General features: G+C 42.4%; 1 protein-coding gene across 1 annotated transcript in view; it reads left to right on the top strand.

The window, feature by feature from the left end:
- The first annotated feature begins 1,056 nt into the window (after nucleotides 1–1,056).
- Nucleotides 1,057–23,968, top strand: part of LOC126260833 (F-actin-monooxygenase Mical) — a 556,018-nt gene continuing 533,106 nt past the window's right edge. Inside the window, exon 1 of the mRNA XM_049958228.1 lies at nucleotides 1,057–1,193. The gene's annotated coding sequence lies outside the window, so the exon portion shown is untranslated. The remainder of the gene's footprint in view (nucleotides 1,194–23,968) is intronic.

The raw sequence follows: 23,968 nt of genomic DNA on the forward strand, positions 1-23,968 counted from the left end.
AGATCTTTCAAGGTTTTGGGATAGGCCTATGTCGTTGGTTTGCAAATATAGTGCGCGCGCGCGCGCGCGCTCACACACACACACACACACACACACACACATTGCTAAAGAAAATTTAACGTAAGTTGTTGTTTTCGTACTTCCAGGAACTGCGACATGGTACCTGCCAACCACTGTTTTGACTTTTTTCTTTAACGAAATGAAAACACACTGAAATCGAATGGAGTACAACAGCAATTACTCCGTGATAACTGCGACAGAACACTCGTGTTACGACATGCAGCCACCAGGGAGCAGTGGAGGAAGGAAAGTTGCATAAAAAATACAACCAAGCTGAACTTCTTTTGGCGTAACTTAAGTTGCGTATCTGAAGATGCGCCAGTCAACACTGGAAGTTCACACATGCAACTGCACTGTGCCATTAGCTGTGGCAACACTTTTGTTGCATGTGTGAACCAGGCATTAAGCCAGGTCCATTCCAGATATAGAATGCAAATTGTTAAGATGTCTATGGAAATCACGCGCAAAATCCACGGTACTTTTGAACGGCATCTGACGGTACAAGTCGTGTGATGGCATTCGATATACAACACAATCTGCTGCTTCAGGCATCTTTAACAGTAAAATTTACTTTCGATCGCTGCCATGCCGTACTGCGCCCAGATTAAGCAATTATTACTATTAAATGTGGCTGAAGCAGCAAATTTGAAGCAATTTTAAATCAAAGGACAGTCGCAGACTTCACTTAGCTCAGTATAACTACATTTAAGTTATGACATTCAAAATCTGCAGAGCATTTGCGAGCGAACCTATCGCAGTACTTAACCTACGTATTGGCAATGAGAATTTTGCGTTGCGCATTTTAATGCTCGCTCCATAGATGTTTTTACTGTAAGAGCAATGCAAGGAGGTTAGAGTAAGCCAAACGCTTTCAATGTTGCCAACTGCTTGACACCAGTCAGTTGCATGCTTCCTCAAAGCTACAATAGATGTCACGGCTATCGTAAGTTTGTAAACTCTCTGACTGACGGAAAAAAGTCTGTTTGTGTGAGGAGGGTCTCGCAGGCAGGTGGAGTGTTCGGTGTTTGCAAAGTGTTTGAAAGGTTTTTGTGCGTTTTGTGTTGAAGTAAGGTAGCTGTAAACAGATGGAGACAAGCTGTAGTGAAACGAGACTGCCGTTGTATTAGGATCCTGTAAGTAGAAATTTGTGAATTTCCTCACAGCACCGTAAATGAACAGAGAAGTTTCCTAGGTATGGTTTGATGTTGCCGACTTTGTTTTTGTGCCTGATTTTGAACTTCAGATGTATTATGTTTTTATTGACAGTACCCCACAACAACAGTGTAGAAAAGTGATCATGGTGTCCCTCGTATTCGCGTAGTTAACGATGTGAGATTCAAGCAATAGTTACAAATTTGATATTTCTGATTGGTATGTAACAAATATACTGCAGTTGTCAAATACAGCCAGCACAGTCGAGTGGTTAAAGAGACGAAAAAACCGCATCAAATAGAAACATGCGTTATGCATTTCTGTTTGGAAATAAAGTTTAAAATTGGTTGTCACGTATATAATGTGCCCCTTGCCATTTTTTATTAGGGCTCTTACAATTTGACGTTGCATATCGAGATTAAATAGAGAACGTTTTTTACTTCGGTACCGGTTTCTACTGAATTGTAAGGAAATGCATAACATACGGTTAAAGCAATTTGTATATACTGTCGGCCTACTGCATAACCCAATAGTAGTACATTTTTAAACGTCATCTATAGTGAAAGAATTCTGCACACCTACCCAAGTGATCCTTGCGAATCCCTGTGCAAGATCTACAATTCCTACATATATACATGCAGAACGTAATGCTAATTTCTCACTAAAATGAGTTCGATACTACATAGCGCGATTAAGGGAATCCGAAGTTAGGAAGAAGCACATGTGCCGTAAGTGTTGATACACCTCTGTTCCACCGTAATATTGTTTTATTTGTAGAAATTATGTAAAGGATCAAAATAATACCTGTAATAGCCGACTGAGCTACTGGAATCTGCTGGTTTTCTCTCGTTTCTTAAAACTGCAGTTCACTGCTATTCCGCCAATATTTCGATCAGTAGTGATCGTATTGTGAGCATATTGATGCTGTTGCGGAGAAATATAAATCACAATCGACACATTGCAATTCAAATTGAGGATATGTTCCGCAGGAATCAGATCCGTATATGGTATAAGGACAGATTATATTAATTTAAGAAAAGTGCAAACTAGTACGGAAGATGGTAAGCTGTGTGATATGATAATACTGATAATATGTGATAGGCCTACTGTTAATAAGTTTCGTTTCATACACTTCGAGGTTTTGCTGTATGTCATTTGGAAACTTTTTCACTTCTCATTAGTGCAATTTGCATTTTCGATCATTGACTGCAGCATATTTTCATATTTAAAATTGAAGCAGATGTCCAGTGCAGAAATACTGGAAAAAATAAAATGTAGAAAACCTAGTTTCCGCTAATTTCGAGATAACTTTACCGATTGTAAACTTTCTCAGCAGGACTATTCTGTTAGTATTTTTTTTTTTTTCATTGTCTGTATTTTTAAGCCCCAAAAGCACATAGGTTGGAGAGAAGCTTGAGAACCTTCCATGAGAACCTCTGTATTTGTTGCTAATTGCTCTTACAGTGGCCAATTTAGGTACAAATCTATCTGACAGAACAAAAAAAAGAGTGCTGCAATACAAGCAGAGTTGGTACCACAACAATACGTCCTTCGTTTTTGTGGACAAATTTAAATTTCTCTTTTTCCATCTCTAAATACTTATGATTTTCAGTGACCTTTTGATGTGCTCCCCTTCAAAACATGAAAATCCAACTTTGGGAAACGGCTGTTCACAGTCGGAACTGAAAGATGACTCTGTAGAAACTACTGGGAGGTACTTGGAAGTTATTCAGTAACTCTTTTGGCGCTAGAGTACCTTAAATTTCGATCCACATTTATCTTCAGTGGGAAATATTGTGGAAAACGTTTCGTACTTGGATGTCTAACAGAAGAAGAAACGTATCAGTCTAGTAAGCTCTTTCTTATTTGTGTCGAAGAATTCAAACTATCTGTGCAGAGTTGATAGTTGCTGTAGCAGTGTATAATGTCACTGTTATGCAAGCTTATCAGTGTCTTGAGAATTAAGGCTTTGGGAAGTATGATACCGTTATCGATCACTCCACAATTTGGATTGTGCAGAAAGTCCACAACATGCGCTAGCGCCTAAAGCAGTTTTATTTCCTCTAAAAATGAAACGCTTGCTGGTCGGTGCTATGTATATAAACTTCTTTTGTGCTCTCCATTGTCGGTCGCGGTATCATATTTTATTCCTTTCTTCTGTATATGTTAGGCTACTGCACTCCAAGGCAGATTTTCTTTCACACCGTTTCTGTGAGCTTGAGTAGCTTTGAGACTGTGAACAGAAGGTAGGTTTTGCACGACACGTGTATTTGTTACCATTTTTCGCTGGATTAAACCTATTTTGCGTATGTTTGTCACAGATCTGAGCGGCTTTGCTTCAGATGAATTTTTTCGAAAGGAGAAGTGACTGCGATAGACTGAACTGCATAGAAATATAGAACAAATTATGCAGAAGTCCTTACATTACAATGAGAATGGAATTTATGAATTACCTCACTGTTGCCAAGCCTAGAAACTTAAATGCCTCACTTGGGATGAGCAAATGTCACCCCCCCCCCTCTCTCTCTCTCTCTCTCTCTCTCTCTCTCTCACACACACACACACACACACACACACACACTTGATAGCCTAAACGATGTCGTGGCAGTACTAGAGGGTTGTCAAGTCAACTTGACATATTTTCTGCTGTAAGCTTTTCAAGACGTCAGCAGATATAATGGACTGCCTCGTGATGACTGGGTGTTCTGTGATGTCCTTAGGTTAGTTAGGTTTAAGTAGTTCTCAGTTCTAGGGGACTGATGACCAATAGATGTTAAGTCCCGTAGTGCGCAGAGCCATATAATGGACTGTCGAGTCCAACACAGCCGCGTTGTATTTAATTGGATTGTGTTCAGATGTATTAGCGTCGTAGTTGTGACCGAGACAGTGTTCTTAGTTCTGCTCCATAATGTTCGGCGCCAGTCTGGGGTTCGCATCGGCGCCGCTTGGTTTCCCTCACGCGGATGTGTGCCGCGTCTAGCGATGCGGGGTCGACCTTCTGGAAGGACGTGATCTCCCTGCTAAACGGTGGCGGCGGCAGCAGCAACAGCAGCGCGCGAAGCATTTGGACAAAAGACGGGAGCACTTTCTAGCCGACGACTTCCTTCTTCACAAAGCGAAATTGAACTGTGGTCGTTAACGGATGCTGTTTTCTTAATACTCGTCCGTCCCATTTGTATGATTGTGTACCCAAGGAACCAATCTGAAGATTGGAAATTTGAGAAAGACAGTCTGTATGGAAATGTTTCTTCCAACAGTGGCAGAGTGTCGAATTTTGCCCGACTGTGTGTTCTGAATCACAAGAAAGTTTACAATTTAGTGCCACGTCGACGTCCAGACCATTAAAGGTGGAGTATCACCTCTGTTGGATTTATGGAACTGTCATTGATTGCATCTGTCCGCAGCTCGTGGTCGCGCGGTAACGTTCTCGCTTTGCGGGCACTGGTTCCCGGGTTCGAATCCTGGCGGGTCAGGGATTTTCACGTGCCCCTAGACATCATCATCATCCATCCCCATTACGTTCGGAGGAAGGCAACGGCAAACCACCTTGCCTAGTACGGCGGTGCGGGTCTCCCGCATCTTTCCCCTACGCTCTGTAAAGAAGCATAGGACTTGCTTTCATCTGTAGTGATTTTAGGAAACCACTGAGTATACTAAGTGTGAACTCTGATTCTTGTGGATGCAAGTCCAATTTCTTTAATCATTGCACTACCTCGTTCTGTCATATAAAAGTAGGGGACAAACTAATCAATTGTATTACTGTCGTTTCAATACTTATTAGCGGTTTCAGTGTTACATCTATCTAGAACACTGCACTCGTTGCTAGATGCTGGGTGCTCCAGGAGAAATAGCCAATGTTCAGGGATATGACTGGAACGAACAGTCATTCGAAGCAAACGGTCTGGTAAACATGGCCACTAAAATGCATACCTTAAGAGTCATCTACGCTACTGTGTAACACTTCTCTTCAACTGAAAAGTGTTCATAGCTCCTTAAGGTATGCATTTTAGAGCCGATCTTTGTTAGACAAGTTTTTTTGTCCATACTAATTCTCTGAAAGTATGGAGAGCAAAAAACTTCAGTTGAGAGATTTGTTTGGCAATATCGAACACGTTTACTAGAATTTTTACTTCGAATGATCCGTTTCTATCATATCCACGAATATTGACAATTCCTCCTGGGAAACCCTTACAACGTGATTGAGGATAAGTTAAAATAATGCCTTATGGGAGCCAAAGGCTGGATAGCCTCCTCCGTGTGGCCGACATGCGACACGTTACACCATTTGTCAGATCTTTTCTGTCCATTTTGGACAACAGGTTTGAGCAGTATAATTTTTTTGGTGTGAATGCTAGATTCGTATTGTGCTGGATACAATCTTATGTGCACTGGTAAACATTTTGCTGTTTCTATTGCTATGTGAGTGATTTTTTCAGTTTATTCTCAAATTATGTGCTAACATTCAGTACAATAACTTTTTGATTCCTTACATGTCTCTTTTAGTGGTGTGTTGTGCGCTTCTCACAGAACATGTCATCAAATACATGAGAGCTTGTTGTTTGTGACGTTTATTTCTGACTCCACCTAACATATTTGTTTCTAAACCGTGAAATTACGTCTAGAATGCAAATATTCGGTGAATCTTAAGAGAGTATACTGTGTGTTAACTCACAACACGCATAGTACAACCAACACTTAACCTGTAAAGCGTTGACTTCTCTCCAGTTTCGGTCGTGTACATCTCTGCAAGGTTTTGGAGTTTTAATCCGTTGTGGTGCTGTGTTGGTCAACTGTAATATTGTAGTTTTCAGACATCAAATATAGTTTCAAACAACTTATTTGCTACATTCGTGGCAACAGTCGCAAATGCACTGTGGACATCTTAAACTTCTGTATCTGATATGTGTACTAGACACGAAATGCAGTGATACAGTGAAAAGCTGTTTATAAATGTGTCCACACTCACCGCATCAGCTGCAGACACTCATCGCGTTGCATCAAATGGATCAAATATTTCTCCGTCTTGTGAGCTATATTGCCTTTGGACGTGATTATAACTTAGCGGAGAACTTTAGAGTTACGCAGTGTTTCACGGAATGCTGCCAGTGAACAACGCCTTTGTCTTTAAGCACATTGCTTTGGCTTCCTTCGCCGTCGAGAGTGGCAGGGTATTCGGGGAGTCAGTATCGGAAGAAGGGATTAAACATTCTTCCGGCATCTTCGTTACGAATAAGGAGGCGGTCGAATATAATCAGTAGCTTTTACTCTCAACGTCCACATCAATGAAGTTCTTTAGTTTTTCATTAATTGTCATTCTCTGGAGTATTGTGACACTAAAATGTTCGTTCCTACCAACAATTGAGGTAAATCGATTTGCGCTGCCCGTTTATCTTCCCCAAGGCTTTTTATACTCGCCATTTAGTTTTAGGGAGGACTGTAATGAAGAAAAAAAGGACATCTTTTGTAATACGAAATGTAGGAAAAAACTGTCATTCGAGTGGGAACTTCGGTGCAACTATGTAACAGGCAGCTCATGCAATAAATATGCAGCCTGGACATTGGTACTCTGTGGAATTTCGGAGTATGTTCGTCCATGCCGTCTCGACAGTTACCAGTAATTACGTGGTGGTCACTTGTGAATAATTTGGGCCACAAATTGATTATCGAATATGCTTGCATGTATTCCTGCCGATCCAGGTTGCCGAAATTCACCGAAACTGTTCACCGTGCTAATCTAACTCGCTGGGAACGATCGTGGTCTAGCGGTGCGAGGCATTTGTTGTGACGGCAAATGCTACCTTTAATACGACACATTGAATATGTAAGCGAGTTCAGAAACTTACGTAGCAGCCCCGTATAGTGCTTTACACTCAGTTACTGGTGCAGGAAATAAACCATATACTTATACAGAGCAACCACCATCTTGTACATAGGATTGCTCTCAAATGGTGTCGTGGAGACTGCATGCTATCAGTTTATACCAACTGATATCTTGATTAATCCAACCTAGCCTGGCTACATTCTCCCTATTGCTTACGGCCCAAGGAATGTGTCGATTTGCTTAGGAGATAAACTGCGTTTGCCGTGGAGCTAAGGAGGACACGCTTTTCGACGCTTGGATGTCATATCCTTATGCTCTATGACTTGACCAACACTGCTCGTTGCTTTCTCTGATAGATCTTTACGCCACAAATTATCCTAATATAATCAGCAGTCAGAACATTGTTAATGTCATCCATTTTCACGCGTTCTTTTGTTCATCCTTTAGTAATGAGGTTCGGTTCCTGTTTTTCCTGGACATAGTGTTTATCTGTATTGATCCGATGCATTCTTGTGGAGTTTAGGGTTTTCAACCACGGCTATTATCAAAATGAAAAGAAAACGAATAGTGAAGCTTGTGTACACTGATGGAATTGGAGGAAATGTATTCTAGCAACTAGATTACTCCTCTGTTCTAACTCGCTAGTGCCCTCCAAACCACCCAGTGCATATAATCGGCAAAGAAATACCCCACGACATCTTGGACTGCCTCCTCAATCTACGGAGGCAGGAGTATCTGAGAATGTGGTAATTCCGTTCAACGTATCAGTGAATGAAGCAACCAAAGTAGTGTGCCCAGTATCTACTGTAGCACGAGGGAATGTCCGTTCTGCACCCCGTGTCCTGGCTATTGAAGCACAAGATAATGCGTCATTGAAAGAATCAATGGCCAGAAGTGAGGGACAGTATTTCGGAACTTTCAGTCACTGAGGCATAACTGGAACTGCCTCATAAATTCCGTCTCTGGTGTGAGCACGCCCCTTAAGTATCTGTGGTTGTAGGACACGAGTATTTTTGGAAAAGTGTATGCAGTTTTTTAATAGGAGTGTAGTCAATAATCAGCTTGACGTCGTACCCCCTCCTGTTGGTAACTACACACGAAGTGTAAAACGGCATATTAAGTCCGCGTACAACTTTTAAACATTGTTCTCGGTAGCAAAATTTACCTGGATCATTAACCAAATCTTATGATTGTGGATCTGTTTAGACGCATTTGTTGCTTTTTGTGCTTGTAGCAGTTAGTGCATATGCTAATCTTTTTGTTATTGTACATATAACGCGCAACTAAACCGTTGGAATAGACATTATTTTCGAGAATTGTTGACATCCTTGAGAGAGCCAGACATGAGGAAATTATTCCACTTGCTATGCAAGATATGAGACAAAAGAAATACACTCAAACGTCAAGAAGAATGTAATAATTCCGATTCGTAGGAAGGTAGATGCTTACAGGTGTGAATATAACAGAAACAGGTGTTGACAGATGTGAAAATTACCCATCTATCAGTTTAATAAGTCACGGCTGCAAAATACTAACGCGAATTCTTTACAGACGAATGGAAAAACTAGTAGAAGCCGACCTCGGGGAAGATCAGTTTGGATTCCGTAGAAATATTGGAACACGTGAGGCAATACTGACCCTACGACTTATCTTAGAAGCTAGATTAAGGAAAGGCAAACCTACGTTTCTAGCATTTGTAGATTTAGAGAAAGCTTTTTGACAATATTGACTGGAATACTCTCTTTCAAATTCTGAAGGTGGCAGGGGTAAAATACAGGGAGCGAAAAGCTATTTACAATTTGTACAGAAACCAGATGGCAGTTATAAGAGTCGAGGGACATCCAAGGGAAGCAGTGGTTGGGAAGGGAGTGAGACAGGGTTGCAGCCTCTCCCCGATGTTATTCAATCTCTATATTGAGCAAGCAGTGAAGGGATCAAAAGAAAAATTCGGAGTAGGTATTAAAATCCATGGAGAAGAAATAAAAACTTTGAGGTTCGCCGATGACATTGTAATTCTGTCAGAGACATGAAAGGTCTTGGAAGAGCAGTTGAACGGAATGGACAGTGTCTTGAAAGGAGGGTATAAGATGAACATCAACAAAGGCAAAACGGGGATAATGGAATGTAGTCGAATTAAGTCGGGTGATGCTGAGGGAATTAGATTAGGAAATGAGACACTTAAAGTAGTAAAGGAGTTTTGCTATTTGGGGAGCAAAATAACTGATGATGGTCGAAGTAGAGAGGATATAAAATGTAGACTGGCAATGGCAAGGAAAGCGTTTCTGAAGAGGAGAAATTTGTTAACATCTAGTCTAAATTTAAGTGTCAGGAAGTCGTTTCTGAAAGTATTTGTATGGAGTGTAGCCATGTATTGAAGTGAAACATGGACGATAAATAGTATAGCCAAGAAGAGAATAGAAGCTTTCGAAATGTGGTGCTACGGAAGAATGCTGAAGATTAGATGGGTAGATCACATAACTAATGAGGAGGTACTGAATAGGATTGGGGAGAAGAGAAGTTTGTGGCACAACTTGACTAGAAGAAGGGATCGGTTGGTAGGACATGTTCTGAGGCATCAAGGGATCACCAATTTGGTATTGGAGGGCAGCGTGGAGGGTAAAAATCGTAGAGGGAGACCAAGAGATGAATACACCAACCAGATACAGAAGGATGTAGGTTGCAGTAGGACTGGGAGATGAAGAAGCTTGCACAGGATAGAGTAGCATGGAGAGGTGCATCAAACCAGTATCAGGACTGAAGACCACAATAACAACAACAATTTAGTAAGACATCGCTGCAGACTAGTAACACGAATTATTTACAGGTAGGTAGACGCCGGCCTCTTGAAGTGTAGAAAAACTGCCAGGCAGTAATGACCCTACGAGTTATCTCGAAAGACAAACTTAAGAAAGGAAAACTTAACGTTTATATAGTCGTAGATTTATATAAATGTTCGACGATATTGACTGGAAATTCGGCAAGTATCAGAAATGAAGTGCACGGAGCGAAAGGTTACCTACAAATTCTACAGAAACCAGACTGCAGTTATGAATCGAAGCAGTGAAAGAGAAGCAGAAGTTGAGAGTACTGTGAGACGGGGTTGTAGCTTATGTTGTTAAATGTGTTTCCAATAATGGAAACCTAGGAGAAATTTGAAAGGGAATTGAAGTTCATGGTAAAGAAATATGAAGATATGAAATTTTTGAGGATTACGGATGAAATTGTAATTCTGTCACAGACGGCATTGGACCTGAAAAGTCAGTTGAAAGGACTGAGTAGCGTTTGAAAAGATATGATAAACAAAACAAGGGTAATATAAAATACTTGAATCATTGGAGCAGTAGATAAGTTTTGCTATTTGGGCAACAAAATTACTGATGGTGCCGAAGTAGGAAAGATATAAAAACGCTGACTGCCAACAGCAAGAAAAGCATTTCGGAAAAATAGAAATTTGTTAAAATCGAATATAATTTTAAGTGTTAGGAAATCTTTATGAGAATATTTGTTCGATTGTAGCATTGTATGGAACTGAAACGTTTGCGATAAAACAGTTCACACAAGAAGAGAACAGAATCTTCTGAAATGTGATGCTACAGAAGAACCACAGAACATCATATGCGCAGAGCGGATGAGTAATGAGATAGGCCTAATGAAGGAAAGTCTTTTGTGGGATTGGATATAGAGACTTGACGACAGTAACCATTTTCAAAAGAACTTAGGTTGCAGAAGTTACGTAGAGGTGAAGAGGCTGGCACATGATAAACTGGCAAGGAGAAATACATCAGACAAATTTTCAAACCGAAGACAACAACAATGCAAGCAACTATTTTTCTATGGTGGCCATTTTTTACAGCAGCTGTGTATTACCAATCAGTAAACAATACATGTGATGGAAGATATGTAGGACAAACCGACAAAACCCATTACAAAGAACGCATCAGAACCTGGAAGTGTGGGACAAACAACTTAGCTTTTACAGAACTTTTAAGAGAAATTAATCACATGCTAACTACAAGCGAGAAATAAATGAAAATAGTTAAAATAAATAATGAGTCACCTGGCAACTTTACAGAAAAATGTTTTATCATACGCAAAACAAAGGCAGAAAAGAAACTACTATTCAATAACCAGTTGATTACATAGTAGAAAATAGACAAGCATCCCAATATGTTAATTACTTTTGAATACATTATGGGAGTAACAGTGATCAATATGTTACAAATATTTACTATTACAAACATTCTTGATCACAATTTATTTGGTACGGTGACCGGTTTCAACCACTACTGTGGTCATCTTCAGACCAATGAGTAAGAACCTCCTTCTGCTAGAGAATCATTTCTCTTGCAGAAGGGTGTTCTTACTCATTAATCTGAAGATGAATAATTTCTCTAGCAGAAGGATGCTTATACTCATTGGTCTGAAGATGACCACAGTAGTGGTCGAAACCCGTCACCGTACTAAATAAATTGTGATCAAGTCTGTTTTTAATAGTAAATATCCCAATATGTGATGACAAATCTTATTCCTCTCCTTAGTTAAAAATAACTATTCGCGCGCGCGCGCGCACACACACACGCACACACACACGCACACACACACGCACACACACACGCACACACACACGCACACACACACGCACACACACACGCACACACACACGCACACACACACGCACACACACACACACACACACTTTTCAAAACCGCGTAATTGTCTCCCATTGCGAATCAGAAGTTTGAAATTTGACTCGAGGACCTTGGGCTCGGCGACGCTTCAAGGAGCGAGGTTTCGACACATGCGGAAAAAAAACAAGCCAGATCCCAGAAGTTCATATGACGTGTGAGGTGGATTAATTCACCAAAATTTTGCCCAGCGCCGCAGTAGACGTGTCGCACGACGGGTGGACGTGTCACACGATGGGAAGATCGTCACATCCCATCTTATCCTTATTTCACCCCTTCTCTTGACATATGTGACGGAGGTCATAACCGCGACGCTCAGCGTTGAAGTCGCGGTTTTCGTATTGAATGGCCGATGAAGACATTCCGGACACACCGCTGCTCAGAATCGACGCGAAAAGCCCTCATGGGGTGGCATGAATGTCGTCAGTGGAACCACTCCTTCCCGCACATTTCGAAGTCGAAAACGACAGTTCGTAGTGCAGTGAGCAACAGGACGACCGACGTTCTTATCAACCTTCAGTACTGCTGACACCCCCGGACGATTCCAAGTTCCTCTAAGGACATCGTGAACCGGCAGCGCCACTGGACACGATCGACCCCTTTGGAGTGTGGTGCGAATGCAGCCACCTGCTGGCCACATGCAAATGTCAGATGTGTACTTGTCACGGCAGAGCTTAGTAACCAGTAAATGGCTGTCTTTGTACATGTTTACAGTTTTAAAGAGCCCTGCTTAGTAGTACAGGTGTCACTGAGGGTGTTGTCGTCCTGGAGAATCTTAAGGGACCCTTTGCCGTTTTATCAACCCCCCTCCCCTCCCCGCCACCAACCACCCCGCGATCCTGCCCCAGCAGGGCTGATAAAACATGAGCGCCCTTTGCTGCTTTGCATCTCGTACAAATTTCGTTGAATGGTTTTGAACGGTATCTGGTGGTTTCACCCTGTACACCAGATCAAAAATTGTGATGGCATTACACTCTAAAAGGGTGCGATCAATTTCAGCGGTGATGCCTTTAGAGAAGGGCTGAACGGTCCGGCGGCTGCCAGCAGTGTCAAAGGTTATCAAGAACGTCGTCCTGTCGCTCACCGCACTGCGAACTGTAGTTTTCGGATGCGAAATGTGGGGGATGAACGTCCCAAGGAAATTGATAATTTCATTGACGCCCTTTATACCACTCCGCTGAAGCCCTTTCGTTCGGTACTGAGCGGCACTGTATCTGAAATGCTTTCCTCGGCCATCTATAAGAAAACCGCGTGATTTTAACGCTGGTCGTCACTGTTCTGACCTCCATCGCAGAGGCGTCAAGCGAAGGGGCGAACTGTGTATAAGCGGGTGTGTGACGACCTTCTCATCGTGTGAGACGTCCAAGGTGGCAATGGACTCAATTTGGTGAAATGTGGTTTCAAAGTGACATACTTAACCCACCATACACCTGAAATGAACTTCAAGTTCTGGCCTTTGTTTTCGCATGTGACGACAACGTGCTACCTGAATCGTCGCCAAGCGTGAGGGTGTCGCTTATGCACCGTTACAGAGGAAAGCTATAGGCACCTTTGAACCAAACATTAAACTTCGGCCTTGCAATGGGAGATCATTACGGGGTTTCGAAAAGGTGACCCTTTAACTGTGTTGCGTACTGAGTATTCGTGTATATAAGCTGAAAAAAAAAACAGGGATCATGGACACACTTATAGAAACAAAATGACGCGCTTGACAGCGAAAGTGGCAGTTGGATGTTATTTTACGAAATCACAGAGACTACACGAAAAAGTAGACCTTCAACCGGTTTTCCATATAGGTGAATACTGCATGATATTTAAGCAATTGGGAAGGGAGTGAGACAGGGTTGTAGCCTCTCCCCGATGTTATTCAATCTCTATATTGAGCAAGCAGTGAAGGGATGAAAAGAAAAATTCGGAGTAGGTATTAAAATCCATGGAGAAGAAATAAAAACTTTGAGGTTCGCCGATGACATTGTAATTCTGTCAGAGACATGAAAGGACTTGGAAGAGCAGTTGAACGGAATGGACAATGTCTTGAAAGGAGGGTATAAGATGAACATCAACAAAGGCAAAACGAGGATAATGGAATGTAGTCGAATTAAGTCGGGTGATGCTGAGGGAATTAGATTAGGAAATGAGACACTTAAAGTAGTAAAGGAGTTTTGCTATTTGGGGAGCAAAATAACTGATGATGGTCGAAGTAGAGAGGATATAAAATGTAGACTGGCAATGGCAAGGAAAGCGTTTCTGAAGAGGAGAAATTTGTTAACATCTAGTCTAGATTTAAGTGTCAGAAAGTCGTTTCTGAAAGTATTTGTATGGAGTGTAGCCATGTATTGAAGTGAAACATGGACGATAAATAGTATAGACAAGAAGAGAATAGAAGCTTTCGAAATGTGGTGCTACGGAAGAATGCTGAAGATTAGATGGGTAGATCACATAGCTAATGAGGAGGTACTGAATAGGATTGGGGAGAAGAGAAGTTTGTGGCACAACTTGACTAGAAGAAGGGATCGGTTGGTAGGACATGTTCTGAGGCATCAAGGGATCACCAATTTGGTATTGGAGGGCAGCGTGGAGGGTAAAAATCGTAGAGGGAGACCAAGAGATGAATACACGAACCAGATACAGAAGGATGTAGGTTGCAGTAGGACTGGGAGATGAAGAAGCTTGCACAGGATAGAGTAGCATGGAGAGCTGCATCAAACCAGTCTCAGGACTGAAGACCACAACAACAACATTTAAGCAATGAATTAGACGTCTCACTGTAAACACACTTTCATTTTATTATAAAATATTTTCTGAACTGAATGTGAAAACGAATAAGTGAAAACCCAAAATCGTGTCATATTCCAGTACACGCACTGAAGATGACTTGTTAAAAAGGCGTAATGCATCTGGAGATATAAACAAAATTTTAAAAAGTCAAGTGCCGGAAGCAAAACGGCGTTTTCTTGCAAACTACTGCGAACATGTATTTCTAGGTGCATTTTTTAGTTATTGTCATCTTCAGTTAAAGTCGGTGAAGTGTCGAATGGAAGCTCTGTTGTGCACCCCAGTCGTCACAGCAGCAACAACTGTGCACTCTGTTTGTACAGGTACTGGATCGGAGTTTCAATTCAGGAAGAAGTTGTACCCGGAAGCGAAGCGTGGCGTTCGCAGGCGCGGGCCCAGCGACCGGCGCGGGCGGCACCCGACCCGCCTGCGCGGCTGCCGTAGCGGGCTCGCCGCGCGACCGCTGCCCGCCGGAACACAGAAATAACCTCCCTCTGCTCCTCTCCTCTCTCCCGCCGCACGCGCCTTCTGCATTTTTTATTCCTGACGGATATAAACCGCGCCACAGTGGGAACGACCTCCGCTGCCTGACATGGCGCTGCCCTGGGCGAGGGGTGAGCTCCGCGGCTTGCGCTACCTGCAATTATGCCGAAGTACTCCGCGCGGAATTCAGAGCGCTGCCACCGTACCTGACCGAAGGAGGGGCAGGAATTGTGTGACGGATGCACTTGCTCGGCTCGCCTTGTGTGGCTACCGGGTTGTTGCCTGTTTTGTCGCTTACGCATCTACTCCGTAGTCGTGTCAGTTTCTTACGTACAACCTGTCGGTAAACTGTTCATTCTACCTGGCACGAAAATGTAAACCCAAAAAAACGCCACGGTATACTAGGAATAGTCATTAAGATTTAATTACACCCCGAAAAACTTTAGTTACGTGGTCACTTGTTTATTTTGATAAATAACCGCTCCAGTAGCAAAATATTCGTTTTACTCCGCGATGATTTCGGCTTTTATATTGAAGCAATTTTCTAGTGGAATTAGAAACTGATATTGCAATTACAACCTACCCTTGTAGATCATGATATGTGGGCTGCCCAGAAAGTAACAGACCTTTTGAAATAAAAAATTAACAATATGGAAAACCAAATTTTAATATATTGATTTTAGACAATACTCTTAAGCCATGGATGTCCATCTTATTGCACTGACGAGGGACTTCAGCTAATGATATGTATGAGAAAAAGTACCATCGCAGCTGTATCTTGAGAATGTCTTTATCTCATGACTAGTTGCGGGGGCACATTACCGCCATCCTCAGGCCTCACCACTGCCAAAAGAGTATTCGATTTCCTTCGCGGATTTACTGTGGGATCCATGTTGCTAGCGCACTTGGGCTAGTTTTCGTAAGGTGTCTATACTCGATATCGTGTTGTCTCCAGTGCTAACACGTGTGCTAGTAACAAGGATCGCACAGTAAATGCGCCAAAGAAATCGAGTACTCTTTTGGGATTGGTTGGGCCTGAGGATGGCGGTAATGTGCCGCCGAAACTAGTCGTGTCATAGAATAAAGACATTCTCAAGATACTGCTGTGGTGCTACTTTTTCTCATGTATTTTTAAGCTGTTTTTCTCATAACTGCCAATCAGATTGCGCACTTATACTGTGGCGCAAGTATTTCAGTACTGTCTCTGTAGAAATCTGCCGCTTGCGATTGCAACCCCTTGACCGGCCAGTGTGGCCGTGCGGTTCTAGGCGCTTCAGTCTGGAACCGCGTGACCGCGACGGTCGCAGGTTCGAATCCTGCCTCGGGCATGGATGTGTGTGATGTCCTTAGGTTAGTTCGGTTTAAGTAGTACTAAGTTCTAGGGGACTGATGACCACAGCAGTTAAGTACCATAATGCTCAGAGCCATTTGAACCATTTTTTCGTCCAGAACAGGTTTTCTGAGCACGAGGATGAAGTTGCCACAGTTTGCGGGGAGAATGGTATAACATTCCCTCGAAAAGGATACAAGACCTGTACATATCCATTCCGAGACGACTGGAAGCTGTTGAGAATGCCTACGGTTTTCCTACGTCGTATTAGGCTGGTAATGTGTTTACGGTGTTCCCGTATTTCAGTTCATCCCCTGTAGGAACCACTTGTAAATAGGTAGACATGTATCAGGCTGACTGAATGACTGGTTAATTAAATTTTTCTCAAGAAAATGAACGTTTATGTGTTTAACTTTCAATACTTCGGTGAACGTATTAGTATTTGTTATCACTCAGTTAGCCGTAATTCTTTCCGTTAGGTGGGCATTAATATTTGTGCTATATCGTAGTGAAGACCTCATACAGTAAAGTCCGTGAAAACATTACGGACGTGCCTCCTAAATGCCAAAAAGCTAAGCTCATTAACTCGAAGTGAGCAACCAAATGAATAAATTTGGCGTTAAAAGGATGAAATTACAGGTTTGACAAAAAATGTTTAGTCCGTCACTCCAGCGAACTCTGTTTTTTGTTTCCTGCGTTCTCCACGTAATCCCACGTGTGATCGTGACGCAGTTGCGATGTGGCCTTGGCGACGGCGCCTGAATGACCAGTATTTCTTTGAGAGAAGATAAAAGTGTTATCTAGAGATAAGAGAGTCGTTGTGAAGTTCACTGGTTCACACGGCTGCCCCGCGTCACGGTACAAAAATGTTTGACTTTGGCCCATCTCTCAGAGTTTTTAATTACTCTTAATTAATAGCGCACAGGTGGTCTGAAATTGGTCCAGCTCCCTAGTGTGCAGAAAATAAACAGCAAAATTTATGTGTTTCTGTAACTACATTGCTCGTTTTTCTCACGCTTTTCGTTGAAAACATGTCACGTTGTGCGAAACGTTCAGTGAATTTAAACCGTGCCGGTAATGAGAAATTTATTCTCGGAAAGAAGCAATAGCCTGCTGCGGCGTTTTGTGCTTGAAGATTATCAGATACTTCTGCCTTAGCAGTGCCGCTGTATGGTTTCATGTGTGTGACGCGTTATTTAAGACGAAACGGTAACTTACCTTATGTTGGGGAAGAGACATATACAAGTTGATAATTAATACGCTTGCTGTGAAGAACGCTGCACTCAAATAAGCGTAAAATGGGCTGAGTTTTTTGGCTCTTGCGATTAGCGTCCGCAGCCAAGAGGGGCTGGCGAAGAGGCGGCTGTCAGCAGCTGGCCCCCTCCTAGTTCATTAACGAGCCCAACTAGCGACAAATCATTCGTTACCACTGGCCACTGAGCGCACACACTGAGCAGCCGGCTCTCCCCACTAGCATTGTTTGGATGCCAGGCGAACCCCTCACTCAACTGAAAATTGTTTCCTTATCCCGTGCGGCGATGGTTTCTATTACTTCGTAGACGTAAATACATGAAGCGCCAAAGAAACTAGTATAGGCATGCGTATTCAAATACAGAGATATGTACATAGAACATCGGGCTGCGGTCGGCAACGCGATTATATAAGACAAGTGTCAGGCGCAGTTGTTAAATCGGTTACTGTTGCTACAGTGACAGGTTATCAAGATTTAAGCGAGTTTGAACGTGGTGATATAGTCGGCGCACGAGCGATGGGACATAGCATCTCTGAATAGCGATGAAGTGGGGATTTTCCCGTGCGATCATTTCACGGGTGTACCGTATCAGGAATCCGGTAAAACATCAGATCTCCGACATCGTGGCGGCCGGAAAACGATTCTGCAAGAACGAGACCAACGACGTCTGAAGAGACTCGTTCAACGTGGCAGAAGTGCAACCCTTCCTCAAATTGCGGCATCTTTCAGTGCCGGGCCATCAACAAGTGTCAGCGTGCGAACCATTCAACGGAACATCATCGATATGGGCTTTCGGAGCCGAAGGCCCACTCATGTACCCTTGATGACTGCACGACACAAAGCCTTACGCCTCGCCTGGACCTGTCAACACCGACACTGGGCTGTTGACGACTGGAAACATGTTGCGTGGTCGGACGAGTCTCGTTTCAAATTGTATCGAGCGGATGGACGTGTACGCTTATGGAGAGAAGCTCATGAATCCCTGGACCCTGCATGTCAGCAGGGGACTGTTCAAGCTGGTGGAGGCTCTGTAATGGTGTGGGGCGTATGCAGTTGGAGTGATATGGGACTCCTGACACGTGACACTTACGTAAGCCTCCTGTCTGATCAGATGCATCCATTCACTTTCATGTCCATTGTGCATTCCGACGAACTTGGCAATTCCAGCAGGACAATGCGACGCCCCATATGTCCAGAATTGCTACAGAGTGGCTTCAGGAACACACTTCTGAGTGTAAACACCTCTGCTGGGCACTAAACTCTCCAGACACGAACATTATTGAGCATATCTGGGATGCCTTGCAACGTGCTGTTCGGAAGAGATCTCCATCCCCTCGTACTCTGACGGATTTATGTACAGCCCTGCAAGATTCTTGGTGTCATTTCGCTCCAGCACTACATCAGACATTAGTCGAGTCCATGCCACGTCGTGTTGCGGCACTTCTGCTTCCTCGCGGGGGCCCTACACTATATTAGGCAGGTGTACCAGTTTCTTTGACTTTTCAGTGTACATGACAATAATTCATCACTGGCAAGGACTCGAAAAGCTACATCTTTAGAACATAATTTTGGACGGTAGGCGATATTTTATTCTATATGTTAATTAAATAACTTACTACTGTACCGTCCATCCACGAAATCATTCGTATGAGAGATGACTTTTTTCATTTTCAGTGCTGCCTCAGTCAGCAACACGCATTAGGGGGATACAAGGGTGAAAGTAGTGAAGGCAGGAATGATTTAATGTGATGTCTACATCGCTGTCATTATACGGGAGTGAACATAAACTCCACCGCCAAACTTACGGAGGTGCAGGGATGTTACATGAGTATTTTGGTATATGAAGCCCATGGTATCAAGTGGCTCGTTGCAGAGTAATAATTATGATTTATTGGGTTTGTTATTCAGATTACTTTGTTTCGAAAATACCTTAACGAAAGTGAAAAATCTGTAATATGTAATCATCAAAACTCACAATACCAAACAGAGCACTACAACGACCCTCAGGCTAAACAGTTGTTTGGCTGGCGTTCAGAGCGCAGACTACTGGTGACGAGACTGTCGCCAGTGTAACACATCCTCTTCCATATCGGCTCTTCTGACATACCTTGCACCGCCAGTGTTGTCTATTCTAACATGGAACGAACTGGATTCTCGTGGGCGTACATGTGCGTAATATGGTTGCCATCGCTGCGGGAACAGCTTAGCATAGCCTCGTTATGCCGCTCTTCCGTTCTAAAATGTAAACTTTCACGGCCGGAAGCGTTACAGTTAACAAAACATTCCGGGCGATTATGTCGTGGTAGGATGGATTTCACATTAGAACCCAAAATCACTGTCTGTGGACGACATTTTCGAAGTGGATCGTAGCTTCTTTGAGTGTCCAGTTCATACCCTGGCTCGCTAGTGACTGAATTTGTCGTAGCGAGCCAGGATCTGAACCTGACATTTGATGTGAAGTTCATCCGACCACGCCATAATAGCCCGGAATATTTTATTAATCGCTCCTCCATTGTATTCGATGAACCCATACGGAACATAACATCGAATCTGTTATAAGTGAACGTGTTCTTACTCCTATCTTTCACTGTTAACGTAAACACTACCGGAAAGAAACCCTAGATGGAACGGAAGAGTGTGAATGTAAGCTTGAGGGCGAAGAGTAGAGTGGGTGTTACAGGTATCTGTAGGAAGTACCGTGAGTGAATGGAACAAGCTTGTTTCGAAACAGGCACATGCCATCGACATGTGCACTGTTGTGCAGATATTTCCAGAACAATATAGACACGAAGATAAATTATGGTAACGAACCATTCGAGACTGCGGATCCGTTGTAGCAAAGTACTGTGAAAATATCTCTGAACAACCTCTGAAATATTGTCGTTGGGGTTTCCCCTGTAGATTGAGCATTTCCTCGTACTGGAGAGCGAGGAAGAAAAAAAAAAAAAACTCGTTGTCGTGTTGAAGGGAACATTTTGCCATCTTCCTGATGCGATCCGTGGGAGCAAATGGAAGGAAAGCGTATTTAAACTAGTTCCTTTTAAATACAAATTCTTGATTTTTGGGTATTGCCCTCCAATCAGCACAGTACAATAAGAGAAAGAATGTGGATGTTGCGGGCGATTGCAGTAATTATGTCTGAGACCTTGCACTTACGTGAGGTACTGCAGTGCTTATACCAGCACTGCAAAATGCTCCGTACTCGTTCTAATAGCACATGTTCAGAAATTAGAATGATAAAAGGAACAGTAGCATATGAACAGCAATGACGCGCAAAATATTAGAGCATTCCACTTTGGTAAACTGCTCGTAAGCTGTTTTCCATTTTCGTGAACTGCGAACGAATGATACTATTTTCATTTTTAAAGTTTCGGTGAGGTTCTTGCTGTAATTTTTGTTCCTGTATTTATATTTAATTGGCACATGCGAATAATGTAAAAGGAAGTGCTCTTAAATCACTCAGTATTTTAAAGTGTGTTATCCGCTATTCTGCTGTTATGAAACTTTTGTAGGATTTCGGATTAATTATGGCTGTATGGGGTATTTAGGACCAACTACATTCCCAACCTCTCCATGAACCTGACGAATCATCCGTTTTCATTCAGGCACCAACTCCTCATAGTGTGATTAGCTCACAAAATGAACTCGAATCTCTGTTTACTTGCGTACCTTAACATTAATCACTCGTATCTCGATCGAGTTTTTGATCATCTTAAACGAGCAGTGAGGCCGCTTTGTATCTATAAAAGGAAGATCTTTTACAGTGGATGCCACAAATATGAGAAACCACGGAGGATTTTGTATTTAAAGTAGTCTGTAACCTTAATTAAATTATGGTATTTTATAATATTTGTGAGTGCTACCTACTCTCCTTATTGTAATTAATTGTATCAGTGGGGGAAAAGCAAGGGGACTTCCTTTGCGGTTCACTCGTATTCCTCGAACAGTTTTCGCGGTTTCGTTTTCCACTGAGATTCCGTCACTCATTGGAGAGCTATATATAATCCTGAAGGTACTGGAGCAGATGAGACGTCACGAAGGTAACAAATTTTTCCTCCTTCGATTCATAGATTCCCCTCGAGTTCCGTAGCAACAGAGAAAACAATTGAAACTTTGTGAGACTCTTCCCCCCTTCGATTCACCTATTCCTCTCGAGTCCGTAATAATTTTTCCACCAGAGAAAACATTTGAAAGTTTCTGAGATTCTTGTCCACCTACAGCAGCAGCAGCAGCAAATGTATAAGTCAATGTGTTGGGTATCAAGGCATAAAGAAATGCAGATAATTTAGGACTGAAGTATAGCGGCCTACGAGGAACACCATGTGAGACTGTGCCGCTGGCCGTGAGATCTCGTCTCGTTGCGGAGCCAGGAAGCCACGCATAGTGTGAAGATAGGTGGCGCGAGGTGAAGGGCAATGCGCTGCATTGTAAAATATCCTACCATGCTATTACATAACAAAAGACAGTAACGTCACAAGTTGATTGTAGGTGTAACAGAAGAAAAGGTGAAGTAAGAGCTTATAGTGGGTGGTATTTAAGGCAAAGTTTCTTGAATGCGTTGAGGATCCCATTGTAATCGATGTATGTCTTTTTGTTGGGCTTTTGACGTGTTACGTAATTTTGTGCCTGAAAATTTCTAGATATTCTAGAATGTCCGGTCTGGGGCTTTTGTGTTTGTATTCGGCATTTAAGTAGTTTTCGATATAGTCAACAGTGCGTCCAGCTTCAGCCGAAAGGGCAGCTACTGGTGATTTATCTAGTTGTTCAAGATGAAAAGCTGCAGTCTGTCCGTAAAGTTCGCTCTGAAATTCGTGCAAGGAATAAAAATCGTAATACAGGCAGTTCTATATCTGCACTCATCAAGCCATCGTATGGTGTGTGGTGAAGAGTGTTTTATGTACCATTGTCACATCCTCCCGTTTCTTGCTTCAGTCGTGAACTGTGCGCGTAAATAACGATTCATGGTTATCCTGTACGTTGAGTTGGAATCCATCAAAATTTACGCTCATGATGTTCTTACAAGGTATACTTAGGAGGGTAAGATATATCTGTGGTCTCTTCTAGGAAGGTACGCTCTCAGAATTTTAACAGTAAATCGCACCGTGATGCGCAACACCTCTCTCTTAGTATTTGCCATCGGAGTTGGATGAGCAAGTCTTTGACGCTTTCGCTCTTACTAAAAGAACCTGTAACGAAATGCGCTGCTCTTCCTTGAATCAACTCTACCTTCTCCATCAATACCATCTGGTGCGCGTCTGGACTGGCAAGCGAAAGCGGTCGAAAGAAGATTTTGCAAGTTGCCTCTTCGTGGGTGCACTACGCTACCTAAGGATCTTTCCAGTGACTGTCTGGCATCTGCCTTTCCTGCGATTTGTTTTACGGCGTCGTTCCACTTTAAATAGTTCCGTTAGCATACGCGCCAATATTTGATGGATACGACTAGGGATACGGAAAAGTGTCAGTACTTCTTGGTATCGATTATTTTCATCTCAGTACTAATACTTTTTCTACTAGATAGTTTCCACGTGAAACTTTTATTGATATCAATATTTTATAGCATCGTATCGAATGGTCTTAATAATAATTACTATATTTTTATTATTTTGGTCACCATGAAACATTTCTATCACTTTTAACCATTGAACGCATGAGCACTAACAGGTCAACAATTGAACGCGCCGTGTACATGCGAATGATAGTGTGCGCACGAATTAATATATTTAGCTTTGGTTATTATTCACTGTTGTTTCTAATAATGTGTTCTGCAATTTCATATTTGAAGTTCAAAATTTCAAAAATTGTAATTTATAATCTAAACAAAAACTGCGCTTCATTTAATGTTTGAATTTTTCTATTAAAACTTTCGAAAATCGATCCGTATTATAGATAAATTTTAAAAATGGAGATGGGGGGACTGGAGCCAGCGAGTATAGTGTCGATACTTCTCGATAACGTGTTCCTGTATGCTTCCAGTGCTGGTTCGGCAATCATGTTATACAATAAAGGGTTCTTCCCCCTATTAATGCGTGATACGTTTACGTTTGTGTTGTGGGTCAACTGTTATTGTCTGCAACAAACGTTGATCCTCCGCAGGTCTTCCATAATTTCGTTACAATTTTCTATCGCTGCGGCTTCGCCGTATGCTACTGCCTCATCTGCCAACAACCTCGCGGAACTTCTGACGTTACCCAGTTGCTAATTTTTATGTGAACAGTAATGGTCCTGTAAACCTCTCTTGGAATTAAGACTTCTTTTCGTAAATATATATAACATATGTGTTTTAACGCTTTGTGTATGGTTAGGAGCCCTGTATGAGCTTGTAGCTTTGAGGGCTTAATACCTCGGAATGAGTTACTCACTGTTTTCTTTTTAACTCAATGCATATCTCCGGGAGAAATGCAGGGGAGTAG

The sequence above is a fragment of the Schistocerca nitens genome, chromosome 5, assembly GCF_023898315.1.
Source record: "Schistocerca nitens isolate TAMUIC-IGC-003100 chromosome 5, iqSchNite1.1, whole genome shotgun sequence".
Lineage (NCBI taxonomy): Eukaryota > Metazoa > Arthropoda > Insecta > Orthoptera > Acrididae > Schistocerca > Schistocerca nitens.